The sequence below is a fragment of the Bufo bufo genome, chromosome 3 (genome assembly GCF_905171765.1).
Source record: "Bufo bufo chromosome 3, aBufBuf1.1, whole genome shotgun sequence".
In the NCBI taxonomy this organism is placed as follows: Eukaryota; Metazoa; Chordata; class Amphibia; order Anura; family Bufonidae; genus Bufo; species Bufo bufo.
In genome coordinates, this window is record NC_053391.1 from 546,517,610 (window position 1) to 546,543,993 (window position 26,384).

A 26,384-nucleotide genomic window follows, 5' to 3' on the forward strand; every position below is an offset into this window, starting at 1 on the left:
ATCACATCTCCAGCCTGCCAGCGAACGATCGCCGCTGGCAGTCTGGAGATCCACTCTCTTACCTTCCGTTCCTGTGTGCGCGCGTTCACAGGAAATCTCGCGTCTCGCGAGAGGACGCGCCGGCGCGTCCAGGAGGAATGAATCAACCACCTCCAGGACGCGTCTGTGCGTACAGCGGTCCAGAGGTGGTTATTTTCCCTTATAACATGGTTATAAGGGAAAATAATAGCATTCTGAATACAGAACGCATAGTAAAATAGGCATGGAGTTGTTAAAAAAAAAAATAATAATATTTTAACTCACCTTAATCCACTTGCTCGCGCAGCCCGGCTTCTCTTCTGTCTTCTTTTTTGCTGTGTGCAGGAAAAGAACCTGTGGTGACGTCACTTCGGTCATCACATGGTCCGTCACATGATCTTTTACCATGGTGATGGATCATGTGATGGACCATGTGATGACCGGAGTGACAACACCACAGGTCCAGTGGCGTAGGGATCGCCATAGCAACCATAGCAGTGGGCCACTGGGGGCCCGTCCGACCGCATTCAGTTTTTTTTTTTTATATTAACACACACACAGACACTACACACAGGCAGCCAGGAGGTGGTGTAACTACCGGGGAAGCAGCTGCTTCGGGGCCTGACAGTTTATTTTCAAGTTAGTTAAATATCGATTCATGTTCAGGGCCCCCTTCACAGCAGCAGTCTTAATGTTCAGGCCCCCTCGCTAATGTGATCTAATCTAAAAGGTGGCATTGCAACTGATTGAAAATATATGATACTTCTACTGTTATAGCTGGCTAAGTGTACATCTATACACATGACAGCTGCCCCAACACACCCAGCACTGCTATATCTCTATATGACAGCTGTCCCAGCACACTCAGCTCTGCTATATCTCTATATATGAGCAGCTGTCATGTGTATAGATGTACACTTAGTATAGATAAGACACGGCACTCGTGTCTATTTAGACTGTGGTGCTAGTTGTGCTGGCTTCCCAGCCAGAGTCATACATTCAAAGAAAAAACAACCGCACTCAATACAAGAACTTTTGTTCCGGTTTGTTTATTTTTGTGGCAACTTCACCAATTTGTGACGTTTCGGTCATAAGACCTTTATCAAACACTGTGATAATGAAAAAATATTCCATAAGTATACATAATAGTGGCAACATCAACTTAAATATATATCAATGACATCTGTTATCATCCAGTAGTGCTGACACCTTACATACTGAGTAATAATCAAATATAATAGCAAAAAACATCAAAAAAAATGTCAAAAATTAGGAAAAAGGAAAAAATTTGAGCGGTACAGAGACTTCATGTACATAAATCTAGCTATCTATATATACTCTATTGTTTTACACTTATTGTCGGAAAACAAGAAACAATTGAATTGTAGCAGTCAAATGAAATTCCATATCTGTTAAATCGACATTCAGGATAAATATTGGATTATACTATACATAGAGGAGTGTATCATCTACAATCTGCGATCCTTTGATATAGGCAGCAGCCCATACAGTCTGGGAGCGACTTAAGCCCCAGAGTGACATTAGGAAAAATAGAGACATTTAGATGCATATATGGCTATTGGGATAGAACCGGGTGCCCCCATCAGGACAAAACAACACTTACCAAGTTGCCGTAAAGAAGAAACGTACATGAACATGTACATGAAGTCTCTGTACCGCAAAATTTTTTTCCTTTTCCTAATTTTTGACATTTTTTTTATGTTTTTTGCTATTATATTCGATTATTACTCAGTATGTAAGGTGTCAGCACTACTGGATGATAACAGATGTCATTGATATATATTTAAGTTGATGTTGCCAATATTATGTATACTTATGGAATATTTTTTCATTATCACAGTGTTTGATAAAGGTCTTATGACCGAAACGTCACAAATTGGTGAAGTTGCCACAAAAATAAACAAACCGGAACAAAAGTTCTTGTATTGAGTGCGGTTGTTTTTTCTTTCAAAAGATGTACACTTAGCCAGTTATAACAGTAGAAGTCTCATATTTTTTAAGTCAGCAGCAAGGCATCTCTTATGGCTGTGTGGTTAGGTGCTTTGCCTCTGATACAGAAGGTCGTGGGTTCGAATCCCAGCAGAAACCTTTTCTGAAATACAAGCACTGACTCCATATATGGACATACAGGGCGGGACACAGGAAGAGGCTGCATCGCATTGCTGACATGGAGGTAAGTAGAAGTATTTTTTTTTTTTTAATACCCGACTGTTACTGCCATTGGGGGAGCGGGGGGGCACTTGATACTGGCACATGGGGGAGGGGGGTTGGCACCTGACCTGATACTGGCACATGGGGGGGGGGGGGGGGGCACCGGATGGCACTATTTAGGGGAAGGGGATCTGTGGATGGCACTATTTAGGGGAGGGGGATCTGTGGATGGCACTATTTAGGGGAGGGGGATCTGTGGATGGCACTATTTAGGGGAGAGGGATCTGTGGATGGCACTATTTAGGGGAGAGGGATCTGTGGATGGCACTATTTAGGGGAGAGGGATCTGTGGATGGCACTATATAGGGGAGAGGGATCTGTGGATGGCACTATATAGGGGAGAGGGATCTGTGGATGGCACTATATAGGGGAGAGGGATCTGTGGACGGCACTATATAGGGGAGAGGGATCTGTGGACGGCACTATATAGGGGAGAGGGATCTGTGGACGGCACTATATAGGGGAGAGGGATCTGTGGACGGCACTATATAGGGGAGAGGGATCTGTGGATGGCACTATATAGGGGAGAGGGATCTGTGGATGGCACTATTTAGGGGAGGGGGATCTGTGGATGGCACTATTTAGGGGAGGGGGATCTGTGGATGGCACTATTTAGGGGAGGGGGATCTGTGGATGGCACTATTTAGGGGAGGGGGATCTGTGGATGGCACTATTTAGGGGAGGGGGATCTGTGGATGGCACTATTTAGGGGAGGGGGATCTGTGGATGGCACTATTTAGGGGAGGGGGATCTGTGGATGGCACTATTTAGGGGAGAGGGATCTGTGGATGGCACTATATAGGGGAGAGGGATCTGTGGATGGCACTATATAGGGGAGAGGGATCTGTGGATGGCACTATTTAGGGGAGAGGGATCTGTGGATGGCACTATTTAGGGGAGGGGGATCTGTGGATGGCACTATTTAGGGGAGGGGGATCTGTGGATGGCACTATTTAGGGTAGGGGGATCTGTGGATGGCACTATTTAGGGGAGTGGGATCTGTGGATGGCACAGGGGGGGGGGGGGCCCATACATTTTTTTTGCTATGGGGCCCATGCATTTCTAGCTACACCCCTGCACAGGTCCTTTTCCTGCACACAGCAAAAAAGAAGACAGAAGAGATCCCGGGCTGTGCGAGCAAGTGGATTAAGGGGAGTTAAAAAAAATATATATATATTTTTTTAACCCCTCCAGCCCTATTTTACTATGCATTCTGTATTCAGAATGCTATTATTTTCCCTTATAACCATGTTATAAGGGAAAATAATACAATCTACAGAACACCGATCCCAAGCCCTAACTTCTGTGAAGAAGTTCGGGTTTGGGTACCAAACATGCGCGATTTTTCTCACACGAGTGCAATACGCATTACAATGTTTTGCACTCGAGCGGAAAAATCGCGCATGTTCCCGCAACGCCCGTGTGAAAGAGGCCTTAGGGTTATTCACTTTAGAAAAAAGACGACTGCGGGGAGATCTAATAACTATGTATAAATATATCAGGGGTCAGTACAGAGATCTCTCCCATCATCTATTTATCCCCAGGATTGTGACGAGGGGACATCCTCTGCGTCTGGAGGAAAGAAGGTTTGTACACAAACATAGAAGAGGATTCTTTACGGTAAGAGCAGTGAGACTATGGAACTCTCTGCCTGAGGAGGTGGTGATGGTGAGTACAATAAAGGAATTCAAGAGGGGCCTGGATGTATTTCTGGAGCGTAATAATATTACAGGCTATAGCTACTAGAGAGGGGTCGTTGATCCAGGGAGTTATTCTGATTGGAGGCGGGAAGGGATTTTTTTCCCCCTTAAAGGGACACTGACAGGCCTTCTGAGCATAATTAGCTCTTTATATGCCCCCCCTAGGTCTTATAATAAGTTCCCAATTCATATAAGTATTATCCCTGTGCGCATTATAAAACGTTAAAAATAAACTTTATAATCACCTCTCCTTTCTGCCCAAGGGGCGTTCTTTGTGGCGCATTTGTGCCCAGCCGCGTCCCAACTGCCGGGTCCTTAGACACGCCCATCTCATTAGTATTCACTTGGCGCAATGTAATCCCGGCGAGCGAGGGTGCCGGGCGCATGCGCATGATCTCCGAATGTCGGGGACTGAGAAATACCGCCCAGCGAAGTGAATACTAATGAGATGGGCGTGTCTAAGGACCCGGCAGTTGGGACGCGGCTGGGCACAAATGCGTCGCAAAGAACGCCCCTTGGGCAGAAAGGAGAGGTGATTATAAAGATTATTTTTAACGTTTTATAATGCGCACAGGGATAATACTTATATGAATTGGGAACTTATTATAAGACCTAGGGGGGCATATAAAGAGCTAACTATGCTCAGAAGGCCTGTCAGTGTCCCTTTAAGTGAGGAAAATTGGCTTCTACCTCTGTTTTTTTTGGGCTTCCTCTGGATCAACTTGCAGATATAACAGCAGCAGGTGAGACCCCAAGAGAGAGCAAAGAGTCTGTCAGCCTCAGAGTGTAATCCAGCAATGAAACCACTATTGCAATATGTCCACAGAAACATTATTAGCACCCAGGGCACGATGCCCCCAGATGGGTTACTTACAAAACCTATATAGTATAGGGGCAGGATAAGAAGTCAATTCATGTCAGTACCGTGTGTGGCACGCCGACTCTGCAGTCGCCTCCTCCCAACGCCGTTTCGCCACACAGGCTTCTTCTGGGGAGGCGACTGCAGAGTCGGCGTGCCACAGACGGCACTGACATGAATTTACTTCTTATCCTGCCCCTATATAGGTTTTGTAAGTAAACCATCTGTGGCCATCATGCCCTGGGTGCTAATAATGTTTCTGTGGACATATTGCGATAGTGGTTCCATTGCTGGATTAGACTCGGAGGCTGACGGACTCTGCAGGTCCCTCTTTGCTCTCTCTTGGGGTCTCACCTGCTGATGTTCTATCTACAAGTTTTGTATAAATTAAATAAAGTATATATATATATTTTCAATCTTGATGGAAGACATTTTTCTTTGCGCTGTTGGATAGACTTGAGTTCTTCCTACTTATGTATTCATTGACGCCCTGGTCTATAATTTTATGTACATCTATATGATATAAAAAAGGCAAAGAACACATCGAGACTGGTGACTGCCGGCCACACTGCTCCATACAAACAATCTGCATACACGTTATCAAATTTAATTATTGTAGATAGGAAGGAAAGTCTCTATTCTAAAAGGATTATGGAGGATTATGTTTTATTCCATCCAAAAACAAGACTCTAGGGGATTAGACCATTAACCCTTAGGCCCCTTTCACACGGGCTAGTATTCCGCGCGGATGCGATGCATGAGTTGAACGCATTGCACCCGCACTGAATCATGACCCATTCATTTCTATGGGGCTGTGCACACGAGCGGTGATTTTCATGCACCACTTGTGCGTTGCGTGAAAATCGCAGCATGCTCCTCTTTGTGTGTTTTTCACGTAACGCAGGACCTATAGAAATGAATGGGGTTGCGTGAAAAAAAAAAAAAAATTAAACTCACCTTAGTCCACTTGATCGCGCAGCCCGGCTTCTCTTCTGTCTCCTTCTGTGCTGATTGCAGGAAAGGGACCTGTGGTGACGTCACTCCGCTCATCACATGATCTTTTACCATGGTGATGGATCATGTGATGGACCATGTGATGGCCGGAGTGACGTCACCACAGGTCCTTTTCCTGCAATCAGCAAAGAAGGAGACAGAAGAGAAGCCGGGCTTGCGCGAACAAGTGGATTAAGGTGAGTTTAATTATTATTTTATTTAATTTTTTTAACCCCTCCAGCCCTATTGTACTATGCATTCTGTATTCAGAATGCTATTATTTTCCCTTATAACCATGTTATAAGGGGAAATAATACAATCTACAGAACACCGATCCCAAGCCCTAACTTCTGTGAAGAAGTTCGGGTTTGGGTACCAAACAAGCGCGATGTTTCTCACGCGACTGCAAAACGCATTACAATGTTTTGCACTCGTGCGGAAAAATAGTGCATGTTCCCGCAACGCACCCGCACATTTTTCCGTAACGCCCGTGTGAAAGAGGCCTTACTGTCACAGACCTTATTCTCTGAATGAATGTCCCCTTAGCTGTTCAGAGTCCTATTCAACAGCCAGCTGATCATCTAGGACATTTAGCAGCAGGCCTCCCAAAAAGCATCACTTTACTATTGCTCTCTCCTGAAAAGGGCCACTAAACCTGAAGCCCGCAGCGAAGTAAAGTGCATATTACAGAGGGGCTTCTCATGTAAAGGTTTCTAGAGGCTCTTAAACCTGGAGAAAATATAGTGGTCATCAAGCAGGGATTTCTCTGGACTTGTAATAAATAGATCAGTCATTCCCTCCCTGAAATCATGAAGAACAAATTGTAATCACATTTGGGATATATGGTTCAGATATACATTATAAATTGCTTCCCTCCCTCCTTTTTTTGGTCTAAGGCCAGACACGCACAAGTGAGTTCAATGTGTGATACTCGCAGCGTGTGTCAGCGTGAGTTCCCATTCTGGCCTCCACTCCTATGACAGGATCGCACACAGCGATTTATAAATCCTCATGCAGACGTCCGTGGAACACGGTCTTTGAGATACCGGACTGGCATTGCAGGAGCGCACTGCGTCATTGGTTGCTATGACGCCGGGCGCTCCTGCAATGCCAGTCCGGTATCTCACAGACAGTGTTCCACAGACGTCTGCATGAGGCTTAATACTGTGTGACCCTGCTATTGTATTACACTGACAGCATTATGTCAGTGTAATTCAGTAGATTCCAGGGCTCTCAGGAGGGTCACACATCATTATAAATCAGTATAAGGCCTCATGAGCAGAAACATATTTTCTTTCCGTGTCCGTTCCGTTTTTTTTGCGGACCGTATACGGAACCATTCATTTTAATGGGTCCGCAAAAAAACGGAACTTACTCGGTGTGCATTCAATTTCCATATGTCCGTATTTCCGTTCCGCCAAAAAATAGAACATGTCCTATTATTGTCCACATTACGGACAAGGATAGTACTGTTCTATTAGGGGCCAGCTGTACCATTCCGCAAAATACGGAATGCACACGGACATCATCCATATTTTTTGTGGACTGAAAAATACATACGGTCGCGTGCATGAGGCCTAAGGCCTTATTCGAACAGTCAGTGATTTTGAGCCAAAACCAGGCGTGGCTCTAAACACAGAACAGGCACAGAATTTTCCATTATACCTTACCTCTGTGGAGGCTCAAGTCCTGGTTTTGGCTCACAATCACTGATGGGAAAAATCCCTGACCAAAACACTGACACGAGAATAAGACCTAATGCTATGCAATCCTGTCAGAGGAGCGGAGGTCAGAACGGGACCTCACACTGACACACACTGCAAGTTTCACGCACTGAACTCGCTCGTGCGTGTACGGCCTAAAAGGTAAATTGCTGCAGATCATCTGCCACGGAATTGTGTACAAAACGTCTGCGGTGTTTTACAGTACCAGTGAAGTGAATGAGATTTTACTTAATCTCATCCACATGCTGCAATAAAAAAAGAAAAATGTCAATTGGAAATTGACTTGTGTTGCACTTTCAAATCTAAAGCATGCCAATTTTTGCTGAAGATTTTAATTGTAAATTTAACCTTTTGCAATGCATAGGTTAGGGGTCTAATCTGAGGCTCATGGGGGTGTGAACTAAGGTTCATGAGGGTCTAATGGAGGTTGGTGGGGGGCTGATCTGTGGCTGATGGAGGAAAGAGGTGATGAGTTTGGGGATACGACGAGTGTTTGATATAGCCTGGGGTCAGAATTTTGGGGTCTGATGAAGATTGGGGGTATGATCTGAAGTGCGATGAAAGATTTTTTTTTTATTATTATTTTCCTCCTCTAAATGCTAGTGCGTCTTAGTCTGTAAAATACAGTAGTACATGACAAGCTCTCTCTAACAAAGCTAGAATCTGCCCTGTACCTCACATGGATCCAGATATCTGCACATTTGTTGCTCAATTGCTCTGCTAGATTTATTTTAAGCTGAAAGCTCACGAAGAGAGAACTCTCAATGGGCATGTCCTGGGATTTTCCATTTTTGTGTTTTTGTTTTTCTCTCCCCGCATTGGCATAGTCCTAACTTTTTATTTTTCCATTCACATAGCCTTATGAGGGCTTATTATTTGCAGGACAAGTTGTACTTTCTAATGGCACCATTTACGGTTGCATACCATGTAGTAGGAAGTGGGAAAAAGAAATCCAAATTGGGTAGAATTGGGAAAAAACTCAATTCTGATAAAGGTTTATTTTTTATTTACACTGTACACTATGCTGTAAAAATTGACTTGTTATCTTCATTCTCCAGGTCAGTACGGTTACAACGATCCAACACTTGTATAATTTTTCTTGCGTTTTAATACAAAAAAATAAAGAAATTAAAACCTTTGAGGACAAAAAAAAAGTTTTTATAACCATATTCTGACCCCTATGACTTTTTTCTAGTTACGTGTATGGGGCTGTGTGAGGGCAAATTTTTTGCGGGACGATCTGTTCTTTTTTATTGAATTTTTTTATTTCCTTTAAGGAAGGGGAGGTGATTTGAACTTTTATTTATTTTAATTTTTTTGTATACTTGTAAAGACTTTTTCTTTTTTTTTTTTTTTTACTTTTTCTTTTTTTAAGTCACCTTGGGTGACAATAACTATCAATCATTGGATTGCCCATTGTGTTCATTGATGGCTATATAGCCATCATTGAACACTTCATTTGGAATATAAAAATATAATTCTGCCACCTAGTGGCCTGTATTGGTATATTCCTGAAATAGGCGCCGAAGCCTGCTTGAGGCTTTGAGCTTCTTCAGAGATGCAACAGGTTCCCCGATCGCAGTCGAGGAACGATGTTACTGGAGCGGAAGCGCAAGACTTCCGCTTCCGGAGTGATCAGATGCCGTGGTCACATTTGACCACGGCATCTGAAGGGTAAAATGTATGCGATCAGCCTTGTGGCTGATCACATACATGTGCCCCGGGTCTTTGCTATTTAAAACAGCACAAACCTGGTGGCTATGACACCAGCTGCACGTGCAAACGGGCGCAATGTTTAGGGACCTGACTTCTGCTGTGCATATACGGCGGAGATCCTTAAGGGGTTAAGGATGGAACTGAGCACGTATGTCAACCTCAGTGAGCTGGACATACAGCAAGAGGCGCTATGCAGATAGATTTCAGTGAATATTTGTGGCTATACAAAAGTTTTAATTACATGCAGTCACAAAGGTATTCAGATCCAGGTAATGTAGAATTTTCTTTTGGTGGGACGACCCCTTTAAGGATTAAATAAAAGTTGTGGATCTCTATCCTAGTGGGCAAACTAGCCATGGTTTGGCATGGATTCATGCAATTTGCTTTGACCAAGCCGGTGGGAAATAAGAATGTATTTTATATACCTTCCATTGGACAAGCTGTTCATGAACAAACCTCATTAATTCCCACTGTAGTATTTATCTGCTGGATGGTAAGCATGTGCTGTCATAGTGGTTGCCCTGCAAAATGCTTTTCTTGCATTAAGAAAATGTTGTCGCGAAGCAAAAATGGCGAATAAGCTCTCAAAAAGAACAGTCCTCAAAGAGAACAAGAACGTAGTGAAAACACTGAACAAGGTCGCAGTAAGGCAACTAGCATTAGAGATTCTCTGCATGAGCAGTTCACAGATGTCTAATGAACCATCTCAAAAAGGAATGTCATTTTCTTACCTGGATCCATTGCTTCTCAATTCTCTGGTGGAATATTATTTTTATTTAACACAAAAAAACAATAATCAAGTAGGAAACCTCAGGAAGTCTGTCACTGCTATCTTCTCAGGAGATAAGCCTTCCTTTGTAGGAGTAAATACACGCCACAATATATGAAAAACGATGCACAAGAATTATCACCAGAGCCACAGCTTGGCCAAACAAACTTCACCAAAAAATAGCATGGCATGACTAGTCTACACAAAAAGTCAAAAAATCAATCCATTGAAATATAAGCTGCATAGAACAGAAACCAAATACAGATGCAAAATGATGCTTAAAGGGGGTTTCAAAGATTTTACTACTGATGACCTATCCTTAGGATAATGGTGTAAAAGGAATGGCCGGCACTGCTCACCTGGTTTGTTTGGCGGTGCGCGTGTCAACGGGCAGGCATCCCAGTAATAATGCTGTAAAGGAATGACCGGCACTTGCGCTTGATTTTCAAATGCAGAAATTTAATTCAAGTCACTTCTTTTCCATTAGTGACGCGTTTCAGCTCTCACATGTGCTTTCATCAGACTATATTCACACATCCTCACAGTATAACAAAATGAAAGAAACAAAGGACCTGACGTCATACCACTGACTCCTCCCCCTGATCAGATACTCAGATGGGGAAGCTTCACCTGTTTCCACTCGCTTCAATGAAAAAAGTTCCACAATTAATTCCGCTGAAAAAAACTAAATAATTTTAAATCTCAAATCAAACTACTTATATTGTATTCGCGGTTTAGGCCTCTTGGCTCCATCGTTTGTAAACGATGGATCCAATATGCCTCTTTCTGCGAAAGTAATTTATTGCGATCGCCACCACGGCGAGGTAGTGAAACACCTTCCATCACCTGGTAACGCAACTGCGCTATAGTATGTTTTTTCTCATGAAAGTGGTATGGTACGGGGAGCAGTAAGTTACCCTTTCTAATGGTGGATTTGTGTTTGCTCAACCTATCCTTTATTCTCATAGAGGCCCAGAAATCCTTTTAGAAAAGGTATTGACCCCTCTGACCCAGAAATCACCATCATATATACGTGATACAGGTCACTTCTTATCTGAAATCAATCTTTTGGCAATTGATAGGGACTGCATACTGGTCACTTTTGACGTATGCAGCCTCTACACTTCTATAATGCATGAGAAGGGACTTGCAGCGGTCGCAGAACTGTTAGAAGCTAGTTCGTATGAAGTAAAAGAAAAATATTTTTTCCTATCACTCTTGAGTATAGTACTTGGAGAATTATTTTCTATTCCAAGATTCTTTTTATCAACAGCGCCGCGGGACCGCCATGGGATCGAATGTCGCACCGCCGTACGCAAATAGCTATATGTCATATTTTGAGAGTCATTTTGTTTATTCTGACCCATTGTACACACAGCATTGTATTTTCTGGCGTCGTTTTATTGACGACATTTTTTGCGTATGGCGGGGCAACATTCGATCCCTCACAGAGTTTGCTATCCACCTGAACTCTATCTGGGCGGAGCTTCAGTTTGTCATGGATTATGACATGGATAACATTTCCTTTTTAGATACATGGGTTCTGAAGGGGGAAGAGGGTGGATTGTACACTGATCTATTTACAAAGGAGACGGATCGCAATAGCTTACTTGCTTTTTCAAGTAGCCATCCGGTCTCTACAAAGAAATCCATCCCTTCTCTCAATTTCAGAGAGTCAGGAAAATAGTCAGCAATACGGAGGTCCGTGAGATTAGGTTACAGGAAATGGAGTATAAGTTTATAGCCAGAGGTTACCCGAGGCGACTTTTACAAGAGCAGAGGGAAAAACTAGACACTTCAGGAAGCTTTAGGACAGAGAAGCCACCGCGCATCCCATTGGTGGTCAAATATCACCCATTGACTCAACAACTAAGGGGCATTGTCAATAAACATTGGCATACAGTTCCTAAATCATATCCTCAGATTGAGGAATTTCAGAGACCCCCTATGTTATGCTTTAAAAGGGCAGATAATATCAAAGATAAAATAGTCAGGGCCGACATTGGCAGTAATAGACGAGATGTGTTGTCCTCTCCCAGACAGGGTACATTCCCATGTCTGAATTGGGTAAATTGCTCAAGCGTGATCAGGGGGACTTGTTTCTCACACCCGCATTCAGGGGAAAGAATTCCCATAAAAGGCGTATTCACGTGTGACAGCAGATTTGTTGTTTATATTTTGAAATGTCTGTGCGGATTATTATATGTGGGGGAAACCTCTATGAGAATAAAGGATAGGTTGAGCAAACACAAATCCACCATTAGAAAGGGTAACTTACTGCTCCCCGTACCATACCACTTTCATGAGAAAAAAACATACTATAGCGCAGTTGCGTTACCAGGTGATAGAAGGTGTTCCATTACCTCGCCGTGGTGGCGATCGCAATAAATTACTTTTGCAGAAAGAGGCATATTGGATCCATCGTTTATAAACGATGGAGCCAAGAGGCCTAAACCGTGAATACAATATAAGTAGTTTGATTTGATATTTAAAATTATTTAGTTTTTTTCAGCGGAATTAATTGTGGAACTTTTTTCATTGAAGCGAGTGGAAACAGGTGAAGCTTCCCCATCTGAGTGTATCTGATCAGGGGGAGGAGTCAGTGGTATGACGTCAGGTCCTTTGTTTCTTTCATTTTTTTGCTATTTAAGACATACTGTGAGGATGTGTGAATATAGTCTGATGAAAGCACATGTGAGAGCTGAAACGCGTCACTAATGGAAAAGAAGTGACTTGAATTAAAATTTCTGCATTTGAAAATCAAGCGCGAGTGCCGGTCATTCCTTTACAGCATTATTACTGGGATGCCTGCCCGTTGACACGCACACCGCCAAACAAACCAGGTGAGCAGTGCCGGCCATTTCACTCATTTCACTAACTATCCTTAGTATAAGTCATCAGTATCTGATTGGTGGGACCCCCACGATCAGCGCCGCGGCCTTCTCTGTTCTTACCAAGCACAGCGCCATGCATTTGATAGCGGCTTGCCTTGTTATTGCACTCAGCCCCATTCACTTATATCGGACATGCTCAACCTGCGGTCCTCCAGCTGTTGCAAAACTAAAACTCCCAGCATGCCTGAACAGCCTACAGCTATCAGCCTACAGCAGGGCATGCTGGGAGTTGTAGTTTTACAACAGCTGGAGGGCCGCAGGTTGAGCATGCCTGACTTATATGATATCAAGCCGAGCAGCTATACAATGTAGGGATCGACCGATTATCGGTTTTACCGATATTATCGGCCGATAATCAGTATTTTCACAGTTATTGGTATCGGCATCTATTTTGCCGATATTTCAATAACGTTTTGGGCACACAGATTGCGCTGCTGACAGCGCTCTCCGTGTTCCCTCAGTAGCACAGGGGAGAAGGAAGCAGTGTCTCCCTCCCCCTGTGCTGTTGCCGCCACTGAGAGGAGAGAAGACGAGGGGCTGTGGCCACTGCGCCACCAATGAAGATAACTCATTCATTAATTCATATACAGGAGGCGGGAGCTGGCTGCAGAATCACATAGCCGGCTCCCGACCTCTATGAGCAGTAGCTGCGATCTGCGGTAGTTAACCCCTCAGGTGCCGTGGATTGCAGCTACCGGTCATAGAGGTCGGGAGCCAGCTATGTGATTCTGCAGGCAGCTCCCGCCTCCTGTATACGAATTAATGAGAGATATATCTTCATTGGTGGCGCAGTGCGCCCCCCAAACCACCAGTGTTAATCATTAGTGGCGCAGTGCGCACCCCACCCCCCACCCCAGTATTAAAAATATTGGGGGTGCAGTGCGCCCCCCCAAGCATTAATCATTGGTGGCAGTGGCCACAGGATCCCCTCTCCCCTGCTCCTCCGATTGGAGCCCCAGCAGTGGAATCCTGGGACTCCGATCGGTTACCATGGCAGCCAGGACGCTATTGAAGCCCTGGCTGCCATGGTAAGCTCAATGCTGCTGTGTGCACAGGGCACAGAGCAGCAGGGACAGTGTGAGCTCCTATTCACCCTGATAGAGATCTATCAGGGTAAATAAAACAAGGGTTCTAGTCCCTAAGGGGGCTAAAAGTTAGTAAAAAAATAAAATAAAATAAAAATAATAATAATAATAATAATAATAATAATAATAAAAAACACCTAAATATTAAGTATAAATGAAAAAGAAAGATTTACAAAAAAAAAAAAACCCTACACGTTAACAATAAACATTAATTTTCAGCAGATTTGTATAGGAATCTATTTCAAAAATGAAAATTCCCAGAATATCGGTATAAATTATCGGCTATCGGCCTGAAAGTTCACAAATTATCGGTATTGGCCCTAAAAAAATCTATATCGGTCGATCCCTAATACAATGTTTGGCACTATGTTTGGTACGCTGCGAGAAGGCTGCAGCGACGGTGCTTTCTCAAACAGTATCCGATCTGTGGGGATCCCGGGTGGCAGACCCTGATGACTTACCCTGAGCATAGATCAACACCTCCTATCAGGTGAGTTAGGATGCTGCAATACACATTAGATGGTCAACCGGTCCAGCCAACATTTATCCAAAGTGTCTGGTCTGCTTCAGTCAAAACAAGTGTTTTAAAACATACATTTGATGATATCTGTAAGTATTAGGCTAGGGCTGCGCGACAATTTTTATAAAGATAGTCTATGGTGTCGCACTGGGACAGCAGCAAAAAATCCATCCAAAAATCCGCAGTATGTCGCAGTGCGACACCATAGACTATCATTATAAAAATTGTTGTGCAACATCAATGTCGCGCGACACATGTAGCAGTGTAGTTGTGCCCTATGTGTCGTAGCCTAAGGGTTTATTCACGCGTCCGTAAGTGTTCTGCGAATCCGCAAATTGCAGATCTGCAAAACACGGACACTGGCAATGACATAAAGGTCTGCATCACAAAGCTACTACTATTTCTAAATGGCTTAGAACTTCTTTGAGAACAAAATATGTTTGCAAGGATGTGTCATCCAACTGCTGAGAGCTGCTCTAATCGCCAGAAAAAAGGGGCCAACACTTTTTTCTGTACAGTGCCACCATGGAAACCCCACTGTGTTAGGCCTCATGCACACGGCAAACAGCGGGTCTGCAATATGCGGGCACCAGTCATGTGCTTCCCGCTTCAAGGATGCGGATCCATTCACTTGAATGGGTCAGCAATTTGGAGCCACAGTACAGAATGGAGAATGTCCCTGCCTCCGCGCGCACACTTTTTTATGGTGCGAATGGATCACCGACCCATTTAAGTTGAATGGGTCTGGATCCGTCGTGTTAGCCGCACGGATGGTGCCCGTGCTTTTGGGACCACAAATTGCGGTCCCCAATGCACGGGAAGGCTGCACAACGGCAGTGTGCCCGAGGCCTTAGTAAAAAATCTCAGCAAGTGTCCTGAGCTGCATCATTCCTTTCCTTTCATGATTAGTGGGGGTCTCCGTGATGCCATATTCTGGAAACATGGCCTCTGTGACAGGAGTAGCCACTTAAAGGCGTTATAGAAGACTTAAAAACACCTCAGACAGTGGCTAATCTATGGTGGGGTTCATAATTACCTTGAATCGGTTCCTGGACGCAACGTTGACCTGTCACCTATGCAGCATGTGACGAGTGACAGGTCACCGCTGAGTCCAGTGATTGGCTGCAGCGGTCACGTGGCGACTGTCAATAGAATGTTGATGCCACAGCATCGCAGAGCCGCAGAGACAGCCAGGGAGCAACGGAGCCAGAACCCAGCAGCAGGCACCAGGTAAGTATGAACACCACCATGGGTCGGCCACACGTCGAGGTATTTTTAAAAGGTAACTGTCAGGTGTTGATTTAAAAAAAAAATTAAAATCTGTTTTAGCATAGGTTACTGCTGCAGCAGCATTATGCATAAAGCAATCTTTAGTTTCTTCACATACCACTGTTTTCCATGAGTTTTTCCCTTAGTTACGGATGTTTAAACATTTACCATCTCAATATGGCTCCTCTGCCAGTTCTCTGAGGCCAAAACTGCTTTCCCTCACTTCACATACAAACTTGCTGTAGCCAGCAGCTCCCTGCCAGCCAATCAGATTGGATTACTGAGAGACACGCCTCCTCACTGTGAAGCCTAATGCAGGCATGCAGTGTGGAAGACCGCCCCTGTTTATACTAAAAGGAAGACAGACAAACCCTAGCAACAGTCTTTTAAGGGAGCAGTGGAAAGAGACAAAGGACATTCATGAAAGCTGTTATTATAAGGTAATTACAGATCTTTTGACAATCATTGACAGACTAACTCAGGCATACATGCCTAGCTCTAATGAACTAGTAAATAAATAAAAAATATGACAGTTACCCTTTAAGTACTGAATAACCCCTTTAAACTTTTGACATTTCAATATATTTGTTCTTGAGCCTCCAGTTCACACTTAGGAAACATTGTGATCTTAAAGCAGATAAACCATAGCAGTGACTTCAGTAGTTTGCATTTTGTGAATGACAAGGTAAAACATTACATAGATATATTTTCAGATAAATATACTTCATCAGGTAGACATCTTTTTATTAACAAAACACTTTCATAAAATCGAATTGCAGTTTAGGTTTTCGAGCAAACCGCAAATTATGGATAAGGAAGGCAAGAAACAGTACATTACTAAACAAGGGGTGCCAGTCTATGTGACAAAGCGGGCAACTTAGTATTTTACTTTTCTCATTATTCTAAAGCAAGTAGATACTGAACAAAAGGCAAACTGTGAATACAAATAAAATTTAAAGATGTCCTCAAACTACGTTTATTTTATTACAAACATCTGAATAAAAATAAATGGTTATAAATTGCAAAAACAATACTCACCTACTTAATTTCCCACCGATCCAGTGCAGGAGCTCGGGTGGTCGTCCGTGGCTTTGTTTACATGCATCCAGCACGTGACGACTGCAGTCAGTGTCCTGAGCTGTCATGTGCCATACTACTGGCATTTAAAAAAATTTTTTAAAAAGTCCTCCCCCCCCCCCCCCTAAAAACATCCATCCTAATCCACAGGATGGGCGATTAATGTACTGTATGATCACTAGGGGCTCCACTGCTGGGACCTGCACAATTCAGCAGATTGGGGGTCATGGACGCGCCCTGTTTACAGAGCTGTAGACTAGGGATCGACTGATATAGATTTTTTAGGGCCGATACCGATAATTTGTGAACTGTCAGGCCGATAGCCGATAATTTATACCGATATTCTGTGAATTTTCATTTTTGAAAAAAAAAAAATTCCTACACAAAGCTGCTGAAAATGAGTATGTTTATTGTTAACGTGTATTTTTTTTTTTTTTGTAAATCTTTTTTTTTTTTATACTTAATATTTTGGTGTTTTTTTACTTTTTTTTTTTTTTTTTTTTACTAACTTTTAGCCCCCTTAGGGACTAGAACCCTTGTCCTATTCACCCTGATAGAGCTCTATCAGGGTGAATAGGACCTCACACTGTCCCTGCTGCTCTGTGCTTTGTGCACATAGCAGCATGGCGCTTACCATGGCAGCCAGGGCTTCAGGAGCGTCCTGGCTGCCATGGTAACTGATCGGAGCCCCAGGCTTACACTGCTGGGGATCCGATTGGAGGAGGAGGGGAGAGGGGACCCTGTGGCCACCGCCACCAATGATTAATACTGGGGTGGGGGGGGCGCACTGCGCCACCAATGATTAATACTGGGGGGCGCACTGCGCCACCAATGAAGATAAATCTCTCATGAATTCATATACAGGAGGCGGGAGCTGGCTGAAGAATCACATAGCCGGCTCCCAACCTCTATGAGCGGTAGCTGCAATCCGCGGCACCTGAGGGGTTAACTACCGCAGATTGCAGCTACCGCTCATAGAGGTCGGGAGCCGGCAATGTGATTCTGCAGCCAGCTCCCGCCTCCTGTATATAAATGAATGAGACGGTTATCTTCATTGGTGGCGCAGTGGCCTCCCATCCTCTTGTCCCCTGTCCTCTCATTGGTGGTGGCAGCAGCAGCAGCACAGGGGGGAGGGAGACACTGCTTCCTTCTCCCCTGTGCTGCTGAGGGAACACGAAGAGCAATGCTGGCCCCCAGCGGGAGTGCGTCTTATAGGGCGAAAAATACGGTACTTACTGGTAATTTCCTTTCATGAATCCTCCATGACGGCATACCATGAGAGATGACCCGCCTCCAACCAGGTAGGGACAGGAAGAATAAATTTGACCCTCCTCCGGCTACTCTTCAATGTGTTTCTGAACCCACAGCCTAGAGAGTCTTTTCCTCTTTTTTTTTCATTCATACCAACACATACCTTCACCTATATACAATCCCATTGCTATACATAGAAATTTATTTATTATTACATTTTTTTGGGGGGGGGGGGGGGGGGGACCATGTAGTCATGGAGTATTCATGAAAAGGAAATTACCGATAAGTAATATGGTTTTTCCCTTTCATCCTCTCTGACGGCATACCATGAGATATAACAGATTAATTTTTATTTAGGGAGGGACTATGGCCTGCAATACCTTCCTGCAAAAGGAAAGCTCCTGACTAGCCCTAGTATCTACCCTGTAATGTTTAGTAAACGTGTGAGGGCTTGACCACATCGCTGCCCTACAGATCTGCTCTAACGAAGCACTTGCTCTTTCAGCCCAAGATGGTGCGTCAGATCTTGTAGAGTGGGCTGTCAAAGACTTAGGTGGAGATACCCATAAGGACCAATAGGATTCCAATATGGCCATTTTTATCCATCTGGACAAGGAATTCTTTGTGGTCTTATGACCTTTATGTGCCCCACAGAATTGTACAAACAAGTAATCAGTTTTTTTGAAAGGCTTTGTGGTCTCTAGGTAGAACAAGATAGCCCTATGCATGTCCAGTCTTTGAAACTTCTCTTCCCCTTCTGATTTTGGATCTGAACAAAAAGATGGAATAATAATAGATACGACTTTAGGAAGGAAAGAATTATCCTATCAAAAAACCATCCTGTCTGCGAAAACTATGCAAAATGTTTCCACTATTTTTAGAGCTTGGATCTCGCTTACTCTACGTGCTGAGGTAATTGCTACTAAAAATAGGGTTTTTAGAGAAACATACTTCAGCGAGGCTTCTGAAAGGGGTTCAAAAGGGGAGGATTTGTCAGACCTGATAGAACCAAATTAAGATCCCAGGGAGGAACAGTAGGTCTTAAAAAGAGTCTTAATCTATCGGCCCTTTCAAAAACCGGATAACCCATAGGTGGTCCGCAATTTTTTCATCAAACACCGAACTTAAAGAGGACCTTTCACCGATTCTTACCCTATGAACTAACTATACAGATATGTAGAGCGGCGCCCGGGGATCTCACTGCACTTACTATTATCCCCGGGCGCCGCTCCGTTCTCCCGCTATGCCCTCCGGTATCTCCGCTCACTAAGTTATAGTAGGCGGAGATACCAGTCCCTAAGTTATGGTAGGCGAAGTCTGCCCTAGCGCTGGCCAATCGCAGCGCAGAGCTCACAGCCTGGGAGGTTATTTTCTCCCAGGCTGTGAGCTCTGCAATGCGATTGGCCAGCGCTAGGGCAGACTCCGCCTACCATAACTTAGGGAACGGAGATACCGGAGGGCATAGCAGGAGAACGGAGCGGCGCCCGGGGATAATAGTAAGTGCAGAGAGATCCCCGGGCGCCGCTCCACATGTCTGTATACTTAGTTCATAGGGTAAGAATCGGTGAAAGGTCCTCTTTAATGCTGATATATGTACTCTTAAGGTATCTGGACGCAACCCTTTCTCAAAACCTGTTTGTAAGAATCCCCAAATTGCCTGGATGGAAAATCTCTGAGAAGAGTTCCCCGATTGAGTACACCAACTACAAAACCTTCTCCAGATCTTAGAATAAATCTTAAACAATGATAGAAATGGCTGTAGCTCTCACCTCTGACTTTAATCCACGGAGCACGAAAAAAAAGGCCAGAACTGGGCCTAATAGAATATCCAATAGAAAGAGAGAATCCAGCTTCTTGTGGAGTAAAAAATAGTTCTTTATTGGCTCATCGTATAAAATCCACCAAAATCACAGGAAAAAGGTGTACAATAACATGTTTCGGGCTACAGAATCCAGCCCTTCATCAAGACGTCTTGATGAAGGGCTGGATTCTGTAGCCCGAAACATGTTATTGTGCACCTTTTTCCTGTGATTTTGGTGGATTTTATACGATGAGCCAATAAAGAACTATTTTTTACTCCACAAGAAGCTGGATTCCCTCTTTCTATTAGAATAAATCTTGGAAGCAACTTCTTTCCTGCTAGCCGCCATGGTCTCAATTATGGAATCCGATAAGCCCTTTGACCTCAATGTCACCCTCTCAGGTTCCAAGCTGCCAGATGTAACCTTTCCACTTTGGGATGATACTGGACCCTGTGACAACAGATCTTGTCTCCAGGGAAGAATCCATGGGCTCTGAATTGACAGGAGCTTCAGAAGAGGGAACCACTGCTTTTTCGGCCACAGAGGGGCTATTGAAATCACATGGGCCTTGTCTAGGCGGATCTTTTTAAGCACCCTGGGAACTAACTGAAGAGGAGGAAAGGCATATGCCAGCGCGTCTACTCCTATATTCCCATCGAAGGGGTTTCTGCTGAGGCAAACAGATCCACTAGGGGAGTACCCCATAATTCTGTAATCTGGAGAAAAACTTCCTTTTCTATGTTCCATTCTGTTGAAGAGTCCGCTTTTGTAATTAGGGATCCTTTTAGGTGTGCTGCTAGGGAAATTTTATTTGTATCCCTAGGAAATAATTTTTTCGAGTCCGAAGCCTTCTCTAAGATGCTTTCTAAATCCTGGCCAAACATCAAATTCCCATGAAAGGGCAAACTACATAGTTTCATCTTGGAACTGATGTCGCCCGTCCAAGATTTTGATAGGGATAAATCTACTTTAGGACAGGACGTAAACAATGTCTCGTCTTCATCACTACATGGAAGGCGACGTCTCATCGTTTTTTGGAATAAAAAACTTCCTATCCGGAGTCTTCCATTTCTTTTTTATTAATGCCTGCATATTTTTGTGGACTGGAAAAACTCACTTTTTCCTCTAGACCTTTTCATCCGAGAGATCCATGGTCGTCCTGACAGCTTTGCTTAACTCCTTTGTATCCTCAGAGGAGAAGAGAAACCTTTTAAATTCTGAATCAAATCCAAAGGAATCAGAAGAGACAAGGCCCTTTGAATCGGAGTCTTGTCCTGACTCTGAGGACGTGAACTGGGGTAACCTAATTTAGATTCCCTATGTTTTGACGCAGATGTACTAGGGGGGTAAGGCATAGGATTTTTAGAAAGGGCTGCCCGCATTTCTTCCCTGATTACATCCCTTAATTCCTCTCTAATAGAAGGAACTAGATCCTTTGCCATATTTGTAGTACATTTTTTGTTGAGTTTTTTTTGTATATAAATCAGGTAATTTTACTGAACATATAACACATTTCTTAGTTTTTGGACTAGTCTTAGCTCTCTGAGCCCTATCCTTATCACTCTACAAGCATACAGGAGAGGGAGACAGAGGTACAAGAGGGTTAGCATAAGTAAAAATATCCAGCATTTCCCCAAGAGACTTTCAGTAACTTACAATAGTCGGCCCCTTGGAGGTCTCCATTTGGACTGTACCAGGCTCAGACATGTTTTGCCACTTTATCTCTGACCCCTTTAAACATTCTTATCTGCAGACCTCAGATTAGCGGATGACATCCGCCCTGATCCTGCACGCCAATTTTAGCTCCACCCCGTTAGCGTGCATTCCACAGACCGGAAGTACCTCCTGGAACGCACCCGACTTCCGGTGACATCATCGCAAGCGCCGAAAGGTTTTGGGCTGCGATGAGGAGCTTGAACACGACCGGAGGGTCTCCCTAAGTGTCCAGTCCGCACATGGACCTCCACGCCCGACGCGCAGAGCGGGAGGTAAGAAGCAGTGATCCCAACGCTTACTAGCACCTCAAATACCCAACTAGGCACGGGTGCTGCCTGCTTCCCTCAAGTGGAAGGCATTCCATCTTCTTATCCCGCCTCTGACTGCCTTACACAGAAGTGTCCTCGCAGCAAGTGCCATGAGGATAATCCGTCTCCACCTGTAGGGATAGGAAGACATTGAGGAGGAGCTGGAGTAGGGTGAAATTTATTCTTCCTGTCCCTACCTGGTTGGAGGCGGGTCATATCTCATGGTATGCCGTCATGGAGGATGAAAAGGGAAAAATGTATTTCTCCTATCAAGTTGTGATGATAAGATAAGACCCTGCTCAGAAGGTAATCCTAAATACTGAACGAGGCAAGCTTTCTGCAGCCATTTTTCTCCATGAACTCTACCAGTGTGCCTGGCCAAAAATGTGTTCGCACTGTAATTATAAGTCTGTTTCCATGGAAACAGGTTTCCTATAAGACTGACTGCTACAGGGACATGGGACATTCTGAACTACACCGCACATAAGACGCATTTCCTAAGCCAAAACGTATACATGTTATGATTCTTCGTGAAAGTAGATTTAGTAAATGTAATGGCTGTGGCGTTAGAAATCTCCAGTTCCGGTGAGACTATATGGTAGCTGATGAAGACAAAACATAGCAGCCAAAGCGTTCTCTCACATCTGCATGGAATATTTCTCAGTATAAATTTTGGCTAATATGGTGCCTAAAATTAGTTGATGACATGCAAACACGAAGCAATACTCCCCTGCTGCTTCCAGGGTCAGGCTCTGGTCAGAGCGGACATCCATGCTTACCAAATAAACTTGTAGCCGAACCCTGGTGTCACTTGACTGCAGCGGTGACCTGATGTGCACGGGACAACACCCGGGAAAACAAACATGAGAATGCGGCAGAGGAGAGAAGTGGCAAGTATCACTTCTTATTTTATCACATTTACTGTTGCTGTGGGGGTTTTATTCAACTTTCACAACCCCTTTAAGGCTGCATCCACTGCAGTTCTGAAACCCAGCAGGCTGTTTCGGCAGAGGGCTAGCCTGTTGGAGTACACCTTATCCAAATAATGCTGGGAACCGCCATTGACTAAAATGGGATCAGTCGTGGATCCGTCCACTTTCCGGAATAAAATAAATTGCGCATGCACAACTTTCTGTCCATCCGAAAGCCGACATTTATCTAGTCAATGGTAAACCGGTAGTTCCTGGCATTATGTAGCCATTCCTGGTGAACTCAGGCATTTTTCCATCACATTATACACTGCACCTATCCAATCCAGCAGCAGTGGCCGTGTTTGCACTCTATAGAAAAAGGTGTCGGTCTAGGCACACCTCCGAGGTCTCAGTCACCAGAAAAACCAGCACCTTTTCCTATAGTGTGCAAGCATGGCCACCACTATTGGATTACAAGTAAAAAAGAGAAGGGTCCAGCTTCCAAATAACGTGGAATCTTTTAATTATCCAGTGCAGTAAAATCATAAACATCCAAGTCTACGTGTTTCGGATCTTAACAATATAGATCCTTACACATCAACTATTGGATTACAGGATGGTCATAACCAGTGGATATAAGCAGTGTATAACGTGATGAAAAAATTAATGGACAATCATAATACATTACTAACTGCCTTGTATTAACTTTCCCTACATGATAAAATGCCATTTGCTGGAGTGAGACAACTCCTTTAATGCTCATTAAATGCATCCCAATTGTCTCCCACTCCACAGCCAGACTGATCCATCTCTGCCAGAGATGTTTGTTATTGCTGGAACATGGCCCACTTACGTCACAGCTGAGCCACAAGGTCAAGACAACATGTAAATTTTACCAGTAAAATGTTCTGGCGTATGTGCACCTACAGTAATATACAGGGTAACGTCCATACAGGCACATAGTTGCACCGCAATTTTTAAGGGAGCAGAATCTGGCCCTAAGGTATGCATACATACTCGTCTAAAAAGCTGATCAAAATGGACATATTTTAACCAAAACAATCAATCATTGGGTTGAATTTAGCTGTATGAAGAGAACACCGTGCTCGTACAAGCAGTGTAATTACAGCACCTTTGTCCGGCGGAGTAACAGACTGCGGGATTTCACTGTATCTGGCATAGCCGAATACCACCATGCGCCGCTGGATCTCTATTCACTGTAATGGGATCAGGCCACTTTCCGGCTTATATCCCGGATACAGTGAACAGATCAGAGTGCCGGAGATCACAATGTGCAGATGTGAACCCAGCCTTCTATATACAAAAATAATTTTTAACTGACAAAGAGAATAAAAATGGAATTAGGAGATAGCAGGTGGGCTGCATAGTGAGTACCCACCTACAACACTGCATATTGTTTTAAAAGCATATTTGGTTGTGGTTATAACTAGGATTACATATATGAATAGTAAGTAGTTAATAGTAGGGATGAGCGAATCCCTGTAAAAAAAACAGTACCACTTGGAACCAAACCCAAGTTCGGGAAATGTTTTTTACAGTATAAATCAATTTCTTTAGATATTATGCGAAGTCTCATCGGAGCCAATACATTCTAATACTCTACAGAGTGCTCGCTCCGTTCAGTATTGAAACAAAGTTTTATGCGACTCGACTTCGGATGTGTCATCCGAAGTCGATTCGCTCATCCCTAGTTAATAGTCTTTGGCGCCATAGATACAAAGCCGATGACTGATTTCTGCTGTCCACAAAATGTGGTTGCTGCGCTGTGTGCCGTCTCTTGCTATATATAAGTTCATAGTGATCATATAGAAACCAAGGGAACACAACATCACATAAGCATCAAGGGAGCTACTGTAAATCTTTCCGAACGCACATTTGGTCTTTTTCTCTAATAACGCACAAGGGATATGTATTAATATGCATGTTTATTAAGCAGATTCATTACCTGGTGATAAATTGTTTTCCACAGCCAAAGCTCCTTCCATGCAGCGTTGGGATGCAGCATAAAACCTGGTGAAATAACAAGAAATTATTATTTATTTATGGAGAGGTAATATGTCCCCAAGTGTTGGTCCATTAGTACACACAAGCAATGCGCCATTCTGTAGAAAATTCGAAAAATTACTGAACATGATCCAAAGTCAATTAGTACGGTATTCCTATCAGCATATTTAAAAAACTATTTAAAAATCGCAATCCGAAGTGGGCTTTGGTATCGAGGTAACAGCTGGTACCAAAAACCCACTCTGGATTCCTATTTTAAATTACCGTACTAATTCACCGAAGTCTCACACAACTTCAGGTGATGCCAAGTTTGCCTACACGGAGCCAATACATTTTAAAGCAGTACGGAAAAAGCATTAAAAACAAAGTTTTTGAACATATCAACTTCAGATCTATAATCCAAAGCTCGATTCGTTCAAGCCTAAAAGTAATGGTTTGTATTAGGCTTCATGCACACAGCCACCTCTGTATTTTAGTCCGCAAACAATGGATCTGTGAAATATAGATTACTTCTGTGTGCATTCCACATTATTCTCACTCCCATCAATAGTAAGGACTATTCGCGTCCATAAACGCCAGCCAGAGTAGAACATGTTCTATAAATTGCAGAACGGCCACACGGATCTTCTAAAAGATCTGCTAAAAATACAGATGTGTGCATGGCCCCATAGAATAGGTCAGTGTGCTCATGCACATGGATAAAAAAAAACTGTAGTGTGCATGAGGGCTTACATGTATTCAGGCAATGACAAATTACAGATGTTTGGTAAGAGTTTCTACGTGGCAACAATACATTTGTAACACTGGACTCTATGCGTTAAAGGGATTGTTCCAGTAGGGCATATGGACATCACGCGGGGGGGGGGAGGGGGGGGTCTGTTTAGGACCCCCTATAACAGCGACTATGGAGAGTTGTTCTGTATAAGCTTATCCTATTCTAGTGGACGCTAGCTGCCCTTGTATTACACCTTGTATTCACCTGTGTCAAAGAAAACGACAAACAACTCTGAGGAACTTGAAGCACCTCATTCAATTGAAGTGCAGCCGGTGTGACTCGTAACGGATCTGCACCGTGTCAACAGAAGCCATGATGCAGACGTGAGGAGAACTACAGAGCAATTGCCCGGCTAGTCAAGGTTTCCACAGGCAAAAATGGTGGTGGTGGGGGATCGTCTCGGATGAGCTACCCATGGTGGTGGTGAGGGATCGTCTCTGATGAGCTCCCCATGGTGGTGGTGGGGGATCGTCTCTGATGAGCTACCCATGGTGGTGGTGGGGGATCGTCTCTGATGAGCTACCCATGGTGGTGGTGGTGGTGGTGGGGATCGTCTCTGATGAGCTACCCATGGTGGTGGTGGTGGTGGGGGATCGTCTCTGATGAGCTACCCATGGTGGTGGTGGTGGTGGGGGATCGTCTCTGATGAGCTACCCATGGTGGTGGTGAGGGATCGTCTCTGATGAGCTACCCATGGTGGTGGTGGGGGATCGTCTCTGATGAGCTACCCATGGTGGTGG

At 43.9% G+C, this 26,384-nt stretch overlaps 1 protein-coding gene across 2 annotated transcripts in view; it reads right to left on the reverse strand.

Annotated features, from left to right (window-relative positions):
* ENOX1 (ecto-NOX disulfide-thiol exchanger 1) overlaps window positions 1–26,384 on the reverse strand; it is a 475,770-nt gene that overhangs the window by 424,544 nt on the left and 24,842 nt on the right. For both annotated transcript variants that reach the window (XM_040425425.1, XM_040425426.1), the window contains exon 2: window positions 24,811–24,875. The gene's annotated coding sequence lies outside the window, so the exon portion shown is untranslated. The remainder of the gene's footprint in view (window positions 1–24,810; window positions 24,876–26,384) is intronic.